This window comes from Pararge aegeria, chromosome 24 (genome assembly GCF_905163445.1).
Source record: "Pararge aegeria chromosome 24, ilParAegt1.1, whole genome shotgun sequence".
NCBI lineage: Eukaryota > Metazoa > Arthropoda > Insecta > Lepidoptera > Nymphalidae > Pararge > Pararge aegeria.
Genome location: NC_053203.1, coordinates 2,333,657 through 2,352,372, shown reverse-complemented (window position 1 = coordinate 2,352,372; position 18,716 = coordinate 2,333,657). Strand labels below are relative to the sequence as shown.

At 37.4% G+C, this 18,716-nt stretch overlaps 1 protein-coding gene across 1 annotated transcript in view; it reads left to right on the top strand.

The window, feature by feature from the left end:
* The first annotated feature begins 11,620 nt into the window (after positions 1-11,620).
* The window catches only part of LOC120634607 (muscle calcium channel subunit alpha-1-like), an 82,700-nt gene continuing 75,604 nt past the window's right edge, over positions 11,621-18,716 (top strand). The window contains exon 1 of the mRNA XM_039905337.1: positions 11,621-11,675. The gene's annotated coding sequence lies outside the window, so the exon portion shown is untranslated. The remainder of the gene's footprint in view (positions 11,676-18,716) is intronic.

Sequence of the window (18,716 nt, the reverse complement as noted above, 5' to 3'; positions counted from 1 at the left end):
TATGTGTTCACCTTAGTCTAGTTATTCAGCGCTATAACTTCGATACGACGTGCCTTTTCACAGCAAAATGGAACTTATCTCGATTTCTTTCAGCTCAAATTTGTCCACAATTCTTAAGATTCAGCATTTGCTATTACGTTATAATGTTACGACATGCTAGTTTCAGAGCGTGAAAATCTCACACTTAATTACATTAATTTAATAATTTATTTCTGAACATTCATTAGAGTTAATAAAATTATGCAAATTAAGCGAATTATAGAAATTTTATTATTGTTTTATATTCATACTCTACATCCAACCTTATGACGACATTACAGTTGGCATGTCTGTTAGTGCTTTAAGAACAACCCTCTGTAATCCGCCAATGGCGTCCGCCAAAATGGTGGATTGACGTTTGACGTTTCGGCGCGAAAAGTGACATTTGTGTCAAAGTTCACGCGCTCGGTTAGTGTTCAATCGATTTTATTGCTTCATTTTGGTTCTATGTCAATAGGAGTCGATTGAGCCTTCGTTCTTTATCGGTCCTGCGTATATCCTTTGTCACGGTACCGTACCATTTGTTCGCAGTTATAGCTTCTAGTTTTTCCCGCGACTTCATGTCCATGGACTTCAGAATTGAATCTAGAGAGTAATGAGAAATGAGAGAGTAATAAAAAAATATCATTTAACTTTTTAATTTTCTGGGATTGAATGAAGCGTATATGTTTACTCTAGGGTGTAAAGTATCTACATTCCAAATCGACAAGCCATAGATGTGTATGAGTGGCTGTGAAAGTTTTTTTTTTCATACCGATGTGGATTTTGTTTATAATTTCTTTTTTATGCAAAAATCAAAACGCCTAAGTTTTGATTTTCGCATCAAAATTCAAATTCAGAAGTCATTTATTTCAAGTAGGTCCATTTTATAAGCACTTTTGAAACGTTAAGTCAGTCTGTTTGTAGTGACTCTACCACCGGTTCGGAAGGCAGATTCCACCGAGAAGAGCCGGCAAGAAACTCAGCATATTGCTCTTTTTCAACATCGTTTTACAGTTTACAATGCAAAATATATCCCTATCCCTATCCCTACTAATATTATAAATGTCAATGTAAGTTTGTTTGTTAGGCTTTCACGCAAAAACTACTTAACCGATCCTCATGAAACTTTGTAAACATATTCTTGGAAGTGTAAGAAGTAATATAGGATACTTTTTATCCCGACATTAAGCTCGGTTCCTTTGGAAGAGGGGATGAATGTTTGACGATTTTACACCATAACTCCGACAAGCTATAACCGAATTAAATAATTATTTTTGTCATATAGAGGTTATAATATGTGTTTAACTTTGCCCAAACTGTGGTTGGAGATAGAGGTAAGATCTCCTCAGCGGACAGCAGCAAACCCCTCATTTAAAGCTTAGCGATACTGAATACTTTATTTTTTTTTAGATCAACAACTAAATTTAATGCCACATCAAAAAACAAAATCAAACGCAGACGAAGTCGCGGGCAACAGCTAGTATATAATAAATTTTCTATCTCGTGAGAGATGAGAGCGGAGCAACCTTGTCGTTAAGTAATTCATCAATCGTATAGTAAACACGATTTATTAAATGTGTTTTAACACATTGTTTTAAACTTATGCATTGGCAAGTCAAAAATTACGCATCACATTTACCGATGAAGCGGTTTTAGCGTAGTGGTTAAGACTTCGGCTTCATTTTCAAGGGAGGAGTTCGAATCCCAGCACGCACGATAACTTTTCTAAGATATCTGCAGTTTTAAGCAATATCACTTGCTTTAACGGTGAAGGAAAACATCGTGAGGAAACCTGCATGCCTGAGAGTTTCCTATAATGTTCTCAAAGGCGTGTGGAGTCCACCAATCTGAAATGGACCAGCGTGGGCGGAGACCCGTGCGCTGTAGTGGGCCAGTAATGGGACGATGATGATTTTTTTTTTTTTTAATAAATAAATATACTACGATAATGCACACATCGCCATCTAGCCCCAAAGTAAGCGTAGCTTTTGGTATGGGTGCTAAGATGACTGATGAATACTTTTATGAATAACTAGCGTATCCAGCCCGCTTCGCCGCGCGAGATTTTGCTTTATTTTAGTTAAACAATAAACTTACATCATTAAATTTTGAATTTAAGTCACATAATATATTAAGTTATTATTTCTCTCCGTATTCATTCTCTTCTATTCTTTTCTCGAGCGGGTGAAGATCATTATCTACACCCATGTACACCCAACCATAGAATATCATCGTAGTAAATAAAAGCTGTATTTGACAGTTTGACAGTTCAAAAATAGGAGTGCTCCGATCGTCACCAAACTTACAGGATTACTCGCCAGGTCAATCCGGAGATTCCCTGAAAGTTTCATTGAAATCGCTCCAGCCGTTTCGGAGCTTATACGGAACATACCCACACACTTTCTCTTTTATAAGTATAGATATACATAAATACTCATAAAATATAGATATAGACTCTGAAAAATATTCATGCTCACAAACATTTTCCAATTGCGGGAATCGAACCCACAGCCTTGGATTCAGAAAGCAGGGTCGCTGCCTTCTGCGCCAATCGGCCGTCTGAAACTTGGAAATTTCGTAGCGTTTCGTTGTTTTTCAGTTTATGAATGTATTTATCACCGTCATCTCATCATGTAAAAATGTGTTGGTAGATACGCATCAAAAGTAATTTGTTAAGGGGAATTGTATTAGAAAAAATCGTTTTGATTTATTGAACTGAATTAAGCTGCAATTAAAGTTTAAGTGATATCTGGGTTCATTAATTGGGGAGTTACAAACAAACAATCTTTAACATTTCTTTAGAATAGTTCAACGGGTACATACCACGATAATATTTTGAATTTGACGAAGTTTCGACGGGACGGCCCGTCGTGACCACGATCCATGCAACTGGGTCGAAACATCGACCAAGTCAAAGTATTATCGTGGTATGTACCCGTTGAACTATACTTAAGAAATGTTGATTAACCACGAAAATTTTAGTTTAAAATCTTTAATTACAATCTTTAACATAAATAAATTAAAAAATGATATAAATACTATATACATATAAATAAACACTAAAATTATATCCCCGATTATATCCCTTGTCATATAATCGGGGTATATAATTTTAGTCTCCTACCCGTGCTAGCCCTGCTGGGAAAGAAACGGTTCCCACGGGATTTTTAAAAAACGTAACAAACACGTACGAAGGACCCAAGTGTACTGTACTGTAAATTAAAAAAGAAAATTCTTGACCTACGAATGCATAAGCCCAAAAAATGTGTAAAAACGCATCTAGTACAGCGAGGTTACTATAAATTTGATGAATTCCTCAATGACAAGGTAGATTGGAAGCAGCCAGCCTCGCTCTCATCTCCCGCAAGATAGCAAAATGATTGTAAATGTTGATGTTGGAAACGAGCAACTACTGAGTTTCTTGCCGGCTCTTCTCGGTAGAATCTGCTTTCCGAACCGGTGGTAGAGTCACTACAAACATACATACTTGACGTTTCAAAAGTGCTTATAAAGTAGGCCTACTTGAAATAAATGAATTTGAATTTCGTATTTTATACCTCGACAACTCCTGGAAATCGTCAAAAATAGCAAAAAAAAAAAAATTAAAATCGCACGTAAATCCGGTCAAGTCACGTTAATTAGTGTTGTTATTATAACCGATAGAAACGGGTTCAAACGGCAAAACCGTCCATATAACTACTTAACTTATAAAGTGAGTACTGTTTTGGTGCAATGCAGCTGTAAAGGAATCATGAAAAATTTTCCCCTGCAGTGAATGTAATCGATATTAATGTCCATACTTATATTATAAATGCTTGTATGTCTGTTTGCTTATTAGGTACCTATTGGCTTAACCGCTGAACCGATCTTGAAAGAATTTAATTTGACGGTCGATTGGCGCAGTGGGCAGCAACCCTACTTTCTGAGTCCAAGACCATGGGTTCGATTCCCACAACTGGAAAATGTTAGTGTGATGAACATGAATGTTTTTCAGTATTTTTTATGTATATTATAAGTATTTATGTATACTATTCAATAAAAATATTCATCAGTCATCTTAGTACCCATAACACAAGCTACGCTTACTTTGGGGCTAGATGGCGATGTGTGTATAGTCGTAGTATATTTAATATAGAGGTTGCTTGTATACGGGAATGAGGTATCATCTTCATCATTACTTCAACCGATTGACGTTTACTGCTAGACATAAGACAACGTCGAGCGCTATGAATTTATGTAGTTCCCGCGTTTGATTCCCGGCAGGGGACATTTGGGAATTTATTATTTCTGGTTTTTCTCTGGTCTGGTCTGGTGGTCCATCGGGGATCTGAGCTATGTGCCTCGCCCATTGCTACTTCAGCTTCACCACTCGCTGAGCTAGATGTCAGTAGCTGTAGTTTCTTCTACGAATCTCCTTCGTAGAACTCCTAGCATAGATCTAGAATTTTTGTATTTTAAGAATCCTATGATTCTTTAAATACAAAAATAATGAACGAGCAAAAATAATTGGATTTTATTTGTTAGGAGAGGACTACACCGCGGGAACCAAACTGCGGACTTAAGGCTTGTGATCACGCCCATAACTGTCTGGGTTCTGTCGTTCTGTCTATATTTCTCTTAGTTTCATTAGGAATAAAAAAAATATCGTTTTTTAAGATTAAAAAATGTATGAGCTGTCACGGGACGGCTGGTTGATGTGAAACATCGCAATTGTTTTGTATAAATTATATGCATAAAAGAACAGGAGTCAGATGTGGCATAGTGAAAAGATAAAGCATTACAATCAGTGTGATTTTGCTTTCTTTCTAGGAGGCTGCACACTTTTACTTCCTGAATTATTGCTGTCAGACATTTTTTTATAAGTAAACACAGGTTATTCTCACGTGTGTAACGGAGGTTGATAATACTGTATACACTATACACACCACAACGTATTGACTACGTAATACGTTATAGTACATAGTATAGCGTGGGGATGCGTCGCCACGGCCTGTATCGCCACGCCAAAAATATTTTTTATTCATTGTATGGAAAAGTGTCGTTGGACAGCTGTGATTGCAAGGTTTACGCCTGTCGCAAGTCTGTCGCGAGATACGTTATCACCCTGCTGGTTTACTCTCATCTATAGATGTTTCACATCAAAAGTCGCATGGTTGCAACTTAAATGTTGGAGGTGTATTATTGATTTTTAAGATTAACAAAAAAAATATTTGTCGTGGAAAAGGATGGCACTATTTTTAAACATGTCTATTTAGTTTTGTTTATATTAAGATCAATGATTTTTAACAAAATGTGCGTGTTGCCACCTATGGCTCGGAAACATGGTAGCTAACTATGGGCCTCATAAGAAGGCTCAGCGGGCGCTGGAGAGAGCAATGCTCGGAGTATCTCTACAAATCAGAAATGATCAAATCAGAAATATGGAGATCCGTAGAAGAACCAGAGGTACCGACATAGCTTAACGAGTCGCAAAGCTGAAGTGGCTATGAGCGGGACACATAGTATGGAGAAAGCATGGATGTTGGGGCCCAAGGTGCTGGAAAGGCAGCCCCGCACTGGTAAGCGCAGCGTTGGTCGACCCCCGACGAGGTGGACGGACGACATTAGGCGCGTCGTAGGTAGCCGTTGGATCCAAGCGGCACAAAACCGTCGAATTTGGAACTCCCTACAAAAGACCTACGTCTAGCTGTGGACGTCTATCGGTCGATATGACGACGATGATGAAGAACATTGATTAAGTGATTCATTGTTCCTAGTATTATGTGGTTCCTGTGCAATGAAACTGCCACCATTAATGCCTTAATGGAGCAAAAATCGATACTGTTTTATACGCTAACACACGTAGTATAAATTAGGTTAATTACAAGTGGGTTGTTTACAGGCACAGCTGGTAAATATCATAAAACAAACAGACACACCAGAAACCAAATCCACTTGTATTTATGATTTTCTACATTAGTACCTCATCATCATATCAACCTATTACCGGTCCTTCATATGGCACGGGTTTCCTCCCACTATGAGAAGGGGTTAAGCCCGTTATTCCACCACGTTCACGTGGAGTTCACTAATGAGCTGGCCCATTGACAGACAAGTTTAAAAATAGTGCCATCCTCTTCCACGACAAAAATTTTTTTTGTTATCTTAAAAATCAATAATACACCTCCAACTTTTTAAGTTGCAACCATGCGACTTTTGATGTGAAACATCTATAGGTGAGAGTAAACCAGCAGGGTGATAACGTATCTCGCGACAGGCTTGCGACAGGCGTAAACCTTGCAATCACAGCTGTCCAACGACACTTTTCCATACGATGAATGAAAAAGATTGTTGGCGTGGCGATACAGGCCGTGGCGACGCATCCCCACTATAACGTATTACGTAGTCAATACGTTGTAGTGTGTATAGTGTATACAGTATTGTCAACCTCCGTTACACACGTGATGGGCTGGCCCATTAGTGAACTCCACGTGCCTTTGAGAACATTATGGAGAAATGTCACGAATGCAGGTTTCCTATGAAGCCAGTGAAAAATTGCTTAGTGCACATAACTTTCAAAAGTTAAAGATGAGTGTTGGGATTCGAAATCGGCCCCCCGACAGTGACGTCGAAGGGTAGCCCCCAATGGGTTTTTTAAGGAGATTCCCACACTCCTCTCGTGTTGTCCAACAGGCAACTTGGCCGGTAAACAGAGCGCTGGTAGACCCCGACGAGGTAGACAGACAGACTGGATGCAAGTGGCAAAAGACCGTCAAATTGTGAACTGGGTTTTCATTAGTTAGCACGATAATGTAGATAAAGTACAATAAATAGTCGTGGTGCCATCTCGTGTAAAAAGTTAGAACTCCTCTTTACGTAGTGCCTCACTAGATGGCGCTGTAAGCAAATTTTCGTAGACCTTCGTAGAGCTACGTGTGTTGTCGTTTTTGTATTGGAACATAGATGCCACTTTTTATCGTATATTTACAAAATTTAGATTTTCGAAATGGACAGTTCATAGTTTCTGCGTTCTGAGGTTTCTACTTATTTTGTCTTTAATATATGAAAGCGGTGATAGCGCATTGAGTAAGAGCTCGACTTCACGTTGGGGGGTCGAAGCCCACTACAGAGCATGGGTCTCCTTCCACAATGAGAAGGATTAAAGCCGTAGTCTACAATAATGGCCCAATGCAAATTGGTGGACTCTACACGCCTTTGGGAACATTATGGAGAACTTTCAGGCATGCAGGTTTCCTCACGATGTTTTCCTTCACCGTTTAAGCAAGTTATGTGCGTTTTAATTTTAATTAATTAAAACGCACATAACTTAGAAAGTTAAAGGTGCGTGCTGGGATTCGAACTCGGCTCCGCGAAAGTAAAGCCGAAGTACTTACCACTGGGCTGTCAGCGCTTCCATATATCTATATATATTATTACTACTATTTGTATATGTTGTACTACTATTTGTACTACTATATGTTTGACGGCCGACTGGCGCAGTGGGCAGCGACCCTGCTTTCTAAGTCTAAGGCTGTGGGTACGATTCCCACAGCTGGAAAATTTTTGTGTGATGAACATAAATTTTTCAGTATCTGGGTGCATATTTGTATATTATTCATAAAATATTGATTAGTCGTCTTAGTACTCATAACGCAATCTACGCTTAATTTGGGGCTAGATGGCGATGTGTGTATATTTAGGACCAGTCTGCTTGTTTTTTTTAAACCTACACTAAGAACAAAATGAACACAAAACTAACTCAATTGGTTTAATTGAAAAAGAAGTCTAAGTGCAAAAAAAATCTTGCGAGTCACACAAACATTGATTTCGTCACCTGGTGCCAAAAGGCCTGACTTTTTTGCGCGAAGAATCAGCCTGGTTGTTCATTGCGAACCGCAGCCAGCATTCACCATACTACTCGCACATAACTCGTACGGTAACTACTTTAGCTATAAGTTTTGTTTTATCATTCATAAATAGTCTATAACAGTCTCTCCCAGTAGATGGTACTAGCTGCACAGAGTGCGCTCCTGCCCGTTCTCAGTTATATTCTCTTAGTCGCCTCGTACGACACATGGGAGAAGTAGGGGTGGTGACAACTGTAGTCTAATCTGCTACCACCACACATTCAAATTCAAATTCAAAACTTCTTTATTCACGTAGGCCTATCACAGGCACTTATGAAGCGTTCATACATATATGTTTACAAAATTGTAAGGGGATGGTGATAACTTCACCAACTTAAACCTAAAGCTACGAGGGTTCCAAACGCGCCCTGGTCTAAGAAGAGCCTACAATAAACTTAGCCGGGTAATTTTTGTTTTGGTTATCACCATCTCACAGTAAATTTATATTAGAATAGAATAGAATAGAATAGAATTTGTTTACGCTTGTATTACGCTATGAAGTTAGAGCAATTCACACCCAAGCTTTTTTATAGTAAAAGTAAACCTTAACGGTATACTAGGATCTTTTTGTAAGCCTACGTTTTATATAAACTTTGAACTTATTGAGAGACATCAAAATGATTTAATGCGGTAATTTGTTATAAAATAATATACATTTAACATTATCAATAAAAAAACATACATAAAGAAAAAAAATACAGACATGCTAACTCGATGTTAGCGTCAACGCATCCTGGTTGAACGGTAGCATAGACAAGTATTTACCATGAGTGATTTATTTAAACTGACTCACGCGGGCGTAGTATCGCGGTACTACTAGGGAAACTCACTCAGTATTTCGAGGTATTGGTGAGTTATTTCAAGTGTACTCGTATATGTGGGCCGAATGGAGCTTTACCTTTTCCTCGTTAAAATTAATTTAAAAAATAAAAGATTTCGCTGCAACGTTGTTTAATTAAACCTCACGGAAAGTGGTTTTTCAAGCTCATTATACATTGATTGTTAAAACGGCATGACCCCAACGATAAATTCGTCGATGAGCTCGACAGTGGATTCAACGATGAACTTGACGATGGATTTAAACGGTGCACTCGACGACGAACGTAATATTTGATAGAAGCAGGCGTTAAGAATTCCATGACGGCCGAATGGCGCAGTGGGCAGCGCCGTGCTTTCATTGACAGAGTTCTAGGCCATGGGTTCGATTCCCACAACTGGAAAATGTTTGTGTGATGAACATGATTGTTTTTCAGTGTCTGGGTGTTTATATGTATTTTAGTAGTATTTATGTATATTATGTTGATAAAAATATTCATCAGCTATCTTAGTACCCATAACACAAGCTATGCTTACTTTGGGGCTAGATGGTGATGTGTGAATTGTCGTAGAATATTTATCTATGACAAATTATGAAAATTATAATTTGCTATACTCCGCGAACAGCAGGAGAATCTGTGTGGTGTAATTTTTAATTTCTTCAATCCTTATACTCCACACCAAACAGATCCTCGGCAATGTACCCTCTACGCACGTTTCGCTCCGAAACCGGAGCATCCTCAGGATATGTTTACTTTGCAATGAATAACAATTATTACAGATTCTCCTGCTGTTCGCGGAGTACCTATAGCAAATTAAGCTTAATTTTAATATTATATGGTGGATTTCTGCAAAGTAACGCCTGCTTCTATCCAATACCCAACGGAATTAGCTCATTATTACATCGATTGTTAATTCGGCATAACCTCAACGTTGAATTCTTCGATGAGCTCGACAGTGGATTCAACGATGAACTTGACGATGGATTCAAACGGTGCACTCGATGACTTGTACATACTAATACGTACACGCACTTAATTGTAAAGCAATGAAATTTTTGATCATAATTCCATAGTAACGCTATGGCAAGTGTTGTTCGTTTGCAATTTTCAGTCATCATCACCATCACATCAACCCATTACAAGCCCACTACTGGGCACGGGGCTCCTCTGAAAATGAGAAGGGGTTAAGGCCGTAGTCCACCACGCTGGCCCAGTTAATGGACTTCACACACACACTTTGAGAACATTATGTAGTACTCTCAGGCATGCAGTTTCCTCACGATGTTTTCCTTCACCGTTGAAGCAAGTGATATTTTAATTACTTAAAACGCACATAACTCGGAAAAGTTAGAGGTTCGTGCTGGGATTCGAACTCGGCCGCCCGATAGCGAAATCGAGCTCCCACCGACTGCTCTATCACCGCTTCCGTGGCTTTAGATAAATGTAGGAATTCACGGAATGAACAAGTTCTATTGATAGTTAGTAGACAAATTAGATGTTGAACTCAACGACGAACTCGACGTTGCACTCAATAACGAAATCGATGTTGAATTCAACGACGAACTCGATGTTGAACTCAACGACAAACTCGATGATAAACTCAACGACAACTCGATGTTGAACTCAACGATGAACTCGAAATAGAACTCAACGACGAATGAGAGAATTGATAGCGAAAATAATGAGGACTTCAACGATATTCTTGTACTGAATTTTAATACAATGTCGTTGGTGTTCGAAGTCTCATAGTACCTCTGTGGCAAGTGCTATTCATCTGTGGGTATTTTCAGTGATATCGCAAGCACACAATCTACGTAAACGCCGTCGAGTCTGCCAGCAGGGTGCTTAGCTTCACGTGTGTGCGACCTGCACAGAATAGAAAACTTCTCTAGATAGCCCAGATATAAATCTGGATAGAGAACTTGTAGACTATAGAGAAACTATACAATTTAAGTTTTCCATAGTACGACATCGATGACCTCGACGACCTCAATGGTAAACTCGACGAAGAATTCAACGATGAATTATGACAAATCATCACAGAATAAACATATTTTGTAGATACAGCAGAGGCAATATTTCTGAAGCAACTCGTCAGAGTAGAAGCAGTGAATCAATGATTTACTCAACAATGTAAATAACATAGCCAATGTAGGCGAAAATAGCCTATAGATAGCTTAAAGAAAATATAATACATAATAGTTAAATGGACGCAATATAACTTGTATAAATCTCCAGCTTTAAATTAATAATATTAAAAAAAAAAAAAAACTAAAATCCCGCAAAAATATAAAGTTTAAAATGTATGGAGCAAAAAAATGTAAGATTGCATAAAAAAATATGTAATACTCGCAATCAATCATTACTAGTCTTATCCATTGAAGGTTAAAATATGTAAATGTTTAAACAATCTTTCTTAGTTGCATAACTTAGACATAATACAACGGTTGCACGGGAAAATTCCACTTCTGCCCATAACCTTATCTATGACCGTGAACACGTTAAAGCTCTGCGCATGTGTGCGTGACGCCATAACCCGCGGATTCTAACCTAAATTCGAATTTCGAGCTTCGCTTTCCGCGGACGCGCGCGCCCGGCCACCGTTTCCTAATTTAAAAATAAAAATTTTTTTTCGGCATTCCAGCAAAGCACACGTTATTATTCAGCCAGTGTTTTATATACAGATTATAACAAACAATATGCAGTTTTGAGTTGAGATTAATAATGTGAAAATAAGTAGACCAGTGTTAATAAATAATGTTTAAAAATAGTGTGTACGGTTTACGTAGATCGTGTGCAGGAAAGCTCGTTGTATTTCGGTGACATATTGTGACGACCTCGAGTTTCGTGTCATTCGTTTTCGCGGTTTTTTTTTGAAAACAGTGAATAATACTATTTTTTCTGTATTCAAGTGTAAACTGGATTTGGATTGCGCGCTAAGCTTCATGAGGTTTGTATTTCGAACACTTTTTATATGTTTTTTGGCGGTTGTTTTTTAATAATTAGATATTTAATTTATTAAACTTTTTTTAAAGAAGGTTCTTTATAACATTTTATGTATTGTATTAATTAAATAAATACTTATTGAATTATATTTATAAATATATTTATCTGAAAACCTCATAGCCTCACTCTATTTCTAGTGTTCACTACGTGTTTAAAGTTTTTGGACGGAGGAAACTCTGTTTTTGCATAGAGCTAAAACATTACAAACTTATGACGTCACGGTTTTGTAATGTTCTATCTCTGTCTATCAACCGATTTTTATTCCGTATAAAATTTTCACTGCTATAGACACACATGTCATTAATAATCTTTATTTGTATTATTATACTATATTATATTTATTTATTTATTATTAAGAGCATAATATGTATTTTGTGTATAAATATTACACGCTTTAAATATGGGACACACACAATTAAATGCACTGATATGCACGTCAATTACAAGAGCACATAGCGTTGACAAAGCGTCATGTTAACTTATTTCTGCATAAAATTGTTTAGAAAACAAACATACAAATAATTACCACATTGCAAGATGATAGGTATTATATTAACGTTTAAATTTTTTAAGTTATTAGGCACTGTTTGTTTGTAGTATTTATTTGTAACGCAGATCAAGCAGTTTGGACTTCGACCTCACTTTCGGTGGCCCAAGTGCGAATCCCAGCGCGCACCACTTACTTTTCTAAGTTATGTGCGTTTTAGGCAATAACAATATCTATGAAAACAGCATTACTAAACCTGCATGCCTGAGAGTTCTATATGTCCTAAAAGGCGTGTGGAGTTCACCATACCTTAGCCTAAACCTTTCTTATGTGTGGGAGACCCGTGCCTCGTAGTTGGCTGGTTTATTTTTATTTATTTATTTGGTATCTATGACCCATCACTACGCACTCCACTATAACATAAATAGAATAATTAAAAACTAAACTAAATAATAATAAAAAAAAAGAAAAACTTACATTAAATATTAATATGCACTATAAAAAAAAAGTTACAAATTAAAATTTCTGCGTCCAGGCAGCCCTACTTGGAGTTTAATATACAACTTGTAAAGAGAGTCGTATCGATTTTTTAGTGCTTTCAGAATGCCGTTACTGCTTACCCACGTTCTTTTCATCAAGGATGCTATTCGACTTCTTCTGATGGCAAAAAAGTCATCAGTATGAGCCCTCGCGAACATGTCTGATGCACTACAATAACGGGTTAAGCCCAACAGCATTCTGAAACCATCATTATACTGGACTCGTAGGGCGTTTAGCGATGCCTGTGGATATGATGACTTATAATTTCAGCGTTTCATACTCCTTACACAGCCCCGAAGTAAGCGTAGCTTGCTTTATGGGAACTAAGATGACTGATGAATATTTTTATGAATAATATACATAAATAATTATAATATACAGATAAACACCCAGACACTGAAAAACATTCATGTTCATCACACAAACATGTTACAGTTGTGGGAATCGAACCCACGGCCATGGACTCAGAAAGCAGGGTCGCTGCCAACTGCGCCAGTCGGCCGTTAAAACCGACAATGATGCGAATGATGCAAATTCGTTATGGAAAATTCATCATTATCAACCCATTGTCGACCCAATGAAGGGCAGGGTGGTCACAAAATTTAGCCTCCCCTCCCATAAGCACGGCTAGCATGGGCAGGAAACAATTGTCCCCCGGGAAAGGATAAAAATGTATCTTCTCCCACAGCTTTATCAACTCTCAGAGCAATGGCGTATAAGTGGAAATAATATAGTTTGTAGTATCTTTTATATATATATTTTTTAATTTATCTCTTTAGCTTTAGGTTCTGTATATTGAAGAACGTCTATATTTCATGATGCATGCAGAGTTAGCCTGTAAGTGGTGTATACAATGTAAAATTCAGAATATTACTGTTATGTTTATAATAATTTTAAAACATTGTATATAACGTTGGCTTCCTAAATACATAAATAAATAATATCCAAATAAAACATGTATGTGTTATAAACAGGGTGAAACTTCTCCTATTCCATGTTCCTGTGCGGTAGGTTCTTATAACTCTTACAATGCCTATCCTTAACTTTTTTATAACACTTAGCTGAGGTTTTCTTCATTTTATATGATCTGCATACCCTGTGCATACCCTATGCACGCCACTGACTGTCAGGGGATATAATTTTTGTCTCTTACCTGTGCTAGCCCTGCAGATTACACCAGAAAAAAAATCTCAGCTTGCTCATGGAGGGACCGAACCCGGAACCCGTTGCTCTGACTTAATATATCACTGAAATCATCACTGCGCCTGGAAGTTCGACAATTTTTTTTTATATATAGACATTTGTATAGAGGTGATGGCACGCCGATATTTATAGCCATCGAGGTATTATCGACTAGCATGCCATTATATCTCAGTTTAGTTGCTTTCAAAACGAATTAAAGATTATTGGATAGAACGAGGCATTATTTTGTGGTGATAGAGAATATATATAGAAGCGGTGATAGCGCAATGGTTAGGTTCTCGACTTCACTTTTGGGGGCCCGAGTTCAAATCCCAGCACGCACCTCTAACTTTTCTAAGCGATGTGTGTTATCAGCAATTAAAATCCCTACATAATAATAATAATATAATAATAATAAATGTGAATGTAAGTTTGTTTGTTACGCTTTCACGCAAAAACTACTTGAACGATCCTCATGATACTTTGTACACATATCTTGGAAGTGTTAGAAGTAATATAGGATACTTTTTATCCCGACATTAAGCTCGGTTCCTTTGGGAGAGGTGATGAAAAAGTTTGACGATTAACAAGGACTATATATAAAATGATAGAAATGTTCTTCATTAACCTTTAGCGTTTTAATCAACTAACAATGCGATTTCGATTCGTCCTATAACGATTACTATTTTTTGTAAGTGATTGGAGGAGCTGATACTGGTCAGACAGTTCTTTTCAGATATTGTTTATGCAAATAGATTTTTTTTTTATAAGAATACACAACTTAAAAATTTCAGTACAACTAAACCTAAATTTAATGTCCATGTGTCTCAAAAAACCAAAACAAACGCAGACAAAGTCGCGGGCAACGATCACGATATCACATAAAAATATTCAATACTTTTGTCTTCTTGATCAGGCTGAGATTCGGAACGAATGAATTATATTCCGTCCTTTTTTATCTGTAGGTAAAGCTCGTAGAAACTTAGGCGAGAAATTGATAATTGATAAACTGCAAGTGATATAAGTTATGACCATTATGTCTAGGTTGGAACACGCTTGCCCAGAAATTGCCTATTCACTCTCTCCTTGAAGATACTCAAGTCATACGTTGCACATAGCAGGCGGTGATAGCGCAGTGCGTTGGAGCCCAACTTCACTTTCGGGGGGCCGAGTTCGAATCCTAATTAAAAATATCACTCGTTTCCACGGTGAAGGAAAACATTGTGAGGAAACCTGCATGCCTGAGAGTTCTACATAATGTTCTCAAAGGTATGTGGAGTCCACCAATCCGTACTGGGCCGCGGTGGACTACGGCCTTAACCCCTTCTTATAGTGGGAGGAGACCCATGCTCTGTAGTGGCCCGGTAATGGGTTCATATGATGATGATGATGACGATGATTCTTTTTTTTATTCCACTACAAGTTAGCCCTTGACTGCAATCTCACCTGGTGGTAATTGATGATGCAGTCTAAGATGGTAGCGGGCTAACCTGTTAGGGAGAATGGTAGTCATACCCCTAATCGGTTTCAACGCGACATCGCACCGGAATACTAAATCGATTAGCGGCACGTCTTTGTCGGCACGGTGGTAACTAGCCACGGCCAAAGCCTCCCACCAATTTTTTGGAAATTACATTGTTATAAATGTATAATCAATCGCACTGGGGCTCAAACAATAATTCGTTCAATCGTTCATTCTTTAATTATTAAGTATCTCGTTTTCGTTTTTATTTTACGTATACGATGACGTTATCGTTTACGTATACGATGATGTTTTCGTTTACGTTAACGTTTTCGTTTTCGTTTTAGTTTTCGTTTTCGTATACGATTAACTTTTTCGGTTTTGCTTTCGTATACGATAACGTTTTCTTATTCGTTTTCGTATTCGATGACGTTTTCGTTTACATATAAAATAAAATAACTAAAATAAAAAAAATAAAAAAAGCCTTTATTTATAAAACGTATTACAATTACATTTTTACATATTTTTACTACAAATAACTTTACATTTACGTTTAAGTCGCCGCTACGGCGTAGGCCTTCCCCAAGTCTCGCCAAAGTTTTCTGTCGCGAGCCTTTCGCATCCAATCCGGTCCACACCTCTGATGGAAAATATCTCGCCACCTCTTTCTTGGTCGCCCTCTTTTCCTCGTTTCATTTCTTGGAACCCACTCAGTCACTTTCTTGGTCCATCTCTCTGGTTGCAACCGGCAAACATGTCCTGCCCAATTCCATTTCAAAATTCTTATCCTTTTCGTTACATCTACAAGTTTGGTTTTATTTCGAATCTTCGTGTTACTTACTAGGTATTTTACCCTTAAACCTAACATGCTCCTTTCCATTTTTCTTTGGCAGATGGCCAGTTTCTCTTCATCTCCTTTCCTAATGACCATGTTTGGCAACCGTATGTTAGAGATGGCATAATCACTACCTCAAACAATTTCTTTTTTATTTTTAAATTTATTTCTTTATTTTTCATGACCTCCTTAAAACTCCAATATTTTTTTCATGCGATGGCAACTCTCCTATGGATTTCTTTCACAGTACAGTTTTCGAAAGAAACTGACTGACCTAGGTATATATAGTCTTCCACGTACTCTATGTTTTGACCATCTACTTGGATTAGATATCCAAGATATCTTGTCTGAGTTTGTTAAAATTTTGGTTTTGGATGTATTTACGAATAAACCAGCTTTCTTGCTTTCTTGTGCTAATTCCTGTACCATAATGCTAAGGTCGTTTGCATCTTGTGCAAATATAACAATATCGTCTGCGAAACGAAGGTGTGAAATGTTACAGGACCGCTGTAAAAATTTTCGGTGAGAGTGGGTCACCTTGTCTGGCGCCTCTATTTATGGGAAACTCACCACCTTCCTTCTCTAATCTTACCCTAGCCTTGCATTTTGTGTACACGCTTTTTATTATGCTGACATATTTCGGATGAATACCTTGTTCCAATAAAGACGACCATATTGTGTAGTGATGGACAGAGTCAAAGGGTTTCGTGTAATCTATGAAACACATGTATAATTTTATGCCGTATTCATTTGTTTTCTCTATCATTTGGGTTACAACCTGTATATGGACAATCGTTAAGAAGTGTTTCCTAAATCCAGCCTGTTCACGTGGTTGGTGTTCGTCCAGCATCTTTGATAATCTATTTAGCAATACTTTTGAAAAAACCTTGTAAATATTAGACATGATGCTAATTGGCCTATAGTTGCCCAATTCACTCCTGTCACCCTTTTAATATAATAATATTATGATCGATTCAGACCACTGCTCTGGCGGCATCTTTGTATATAATATTCGATTAAAAAGAGTAAGAAGCGGCTGCCGTATAGTATTAAGGAAGTATTTTAGAACTTCGTTGGTAATGTGATCGTTCCCGGAGGTTTTGCCATTCTTTTGGGTTGTACTATTACCGTCCTACTACTACATTGTATGTGTGTACGTTACTAGTACATTCCGAAATCGATTATTCTATAATAATCGATTTCGGAATGCACAATAAGAGGTATATGGAGATCTTTCGACTCGTAGCAAATGTGGTGTGAATTTGCCGATATGCTTGTTTGGTTCGATTTGTATAATTCTTTATAAAATGATGTTGCTTCATTTATTATGTCTAGCCGCTTCGTCAGTGTGTTCCCCGCCTTATTTTTTAAGTTCGCCGTCCACTCTACCTTATCACACAGTTCCTTGTATGCTTTCCGTATGGCTCCCGTTTTGGATATAAAAAACTCAAATGTATGTTGCCTTTGTTTTTTCCTTCCCTGTAGTATACTCCTATTAATTTGTTTGCTTATTTGTGTTATTTTAACTTTAGTTTCTATAGTTCTTTGTTCTGTATAAAGTGTTTTACGGTTTTGCAAGAGGTTCCTAATCTCTTCATTGACATATTGTTCGGTTCTTTTTGTGTTGGTATTTGTCTTAACAAAAGTTTCATCTCGCCTAAAAAACTTTTATACTGTTCCTGTACATTCAACGTTCCTTTTTGTGACTCTACAAGTATATCTTTCCAATATTTTTCACACTCTTCTGATAGTTTTGGGAAATTAGTAATATATTTACCGGAATCTCCTACTTCTCTGTGATTTTATTTTTATTTTGCATCTTATCATTCGATGGTCGGTATTAAAATTTAGATTGCTATAATTTTTATTTGCTCCGTACGATTTGTAAGTATATAGTCAATCTCGTTGATATGATTTCCATTAGGGGATCGCCAGGTCCACTTATTTTGCGCTTTCCGTTGAAAAGTACTATTCACAATTTTGAGGTTATTTTCTAATGCAAACTCTACCATTTTTTGGCCTCGAGCGCTTCTCTTTCCGCATGAATATCTTCCGAATACCTTCTCTTCACCTTTTTGTATTTTTCCAATTTGCGCGTTAAAGTCACCTAAAATAATAAGGTTCTTAGTGTTACCAAAATCTAGAGCAGCCTCTACCAAAATGTAGAAACGGTCAATTTCTTCCCTTTCGCAGTTTTCAGTAGGGGCATATACTTGGATGAAGGACCAAATTTGATCCGTTATTTGAATTTCCAATGACGCGACTCCATCAGAAAATGCTTTAAAGCTTATAATATGATTTCTTCCCTTAGATGCTGATGTGTGATACAAAATAATTTTTTTTTTTTTTTTTAGGTTTTTTTTTAGGTTTAGGTTTCCTATGGCTAACCCTAGTTCTGTAATTTTACTGTCTGATAGTAAAGTGCGCACATTGAGAGTCGCAATATAGAGAAATTAATGCTTGTTAGGTGGAATTGGAG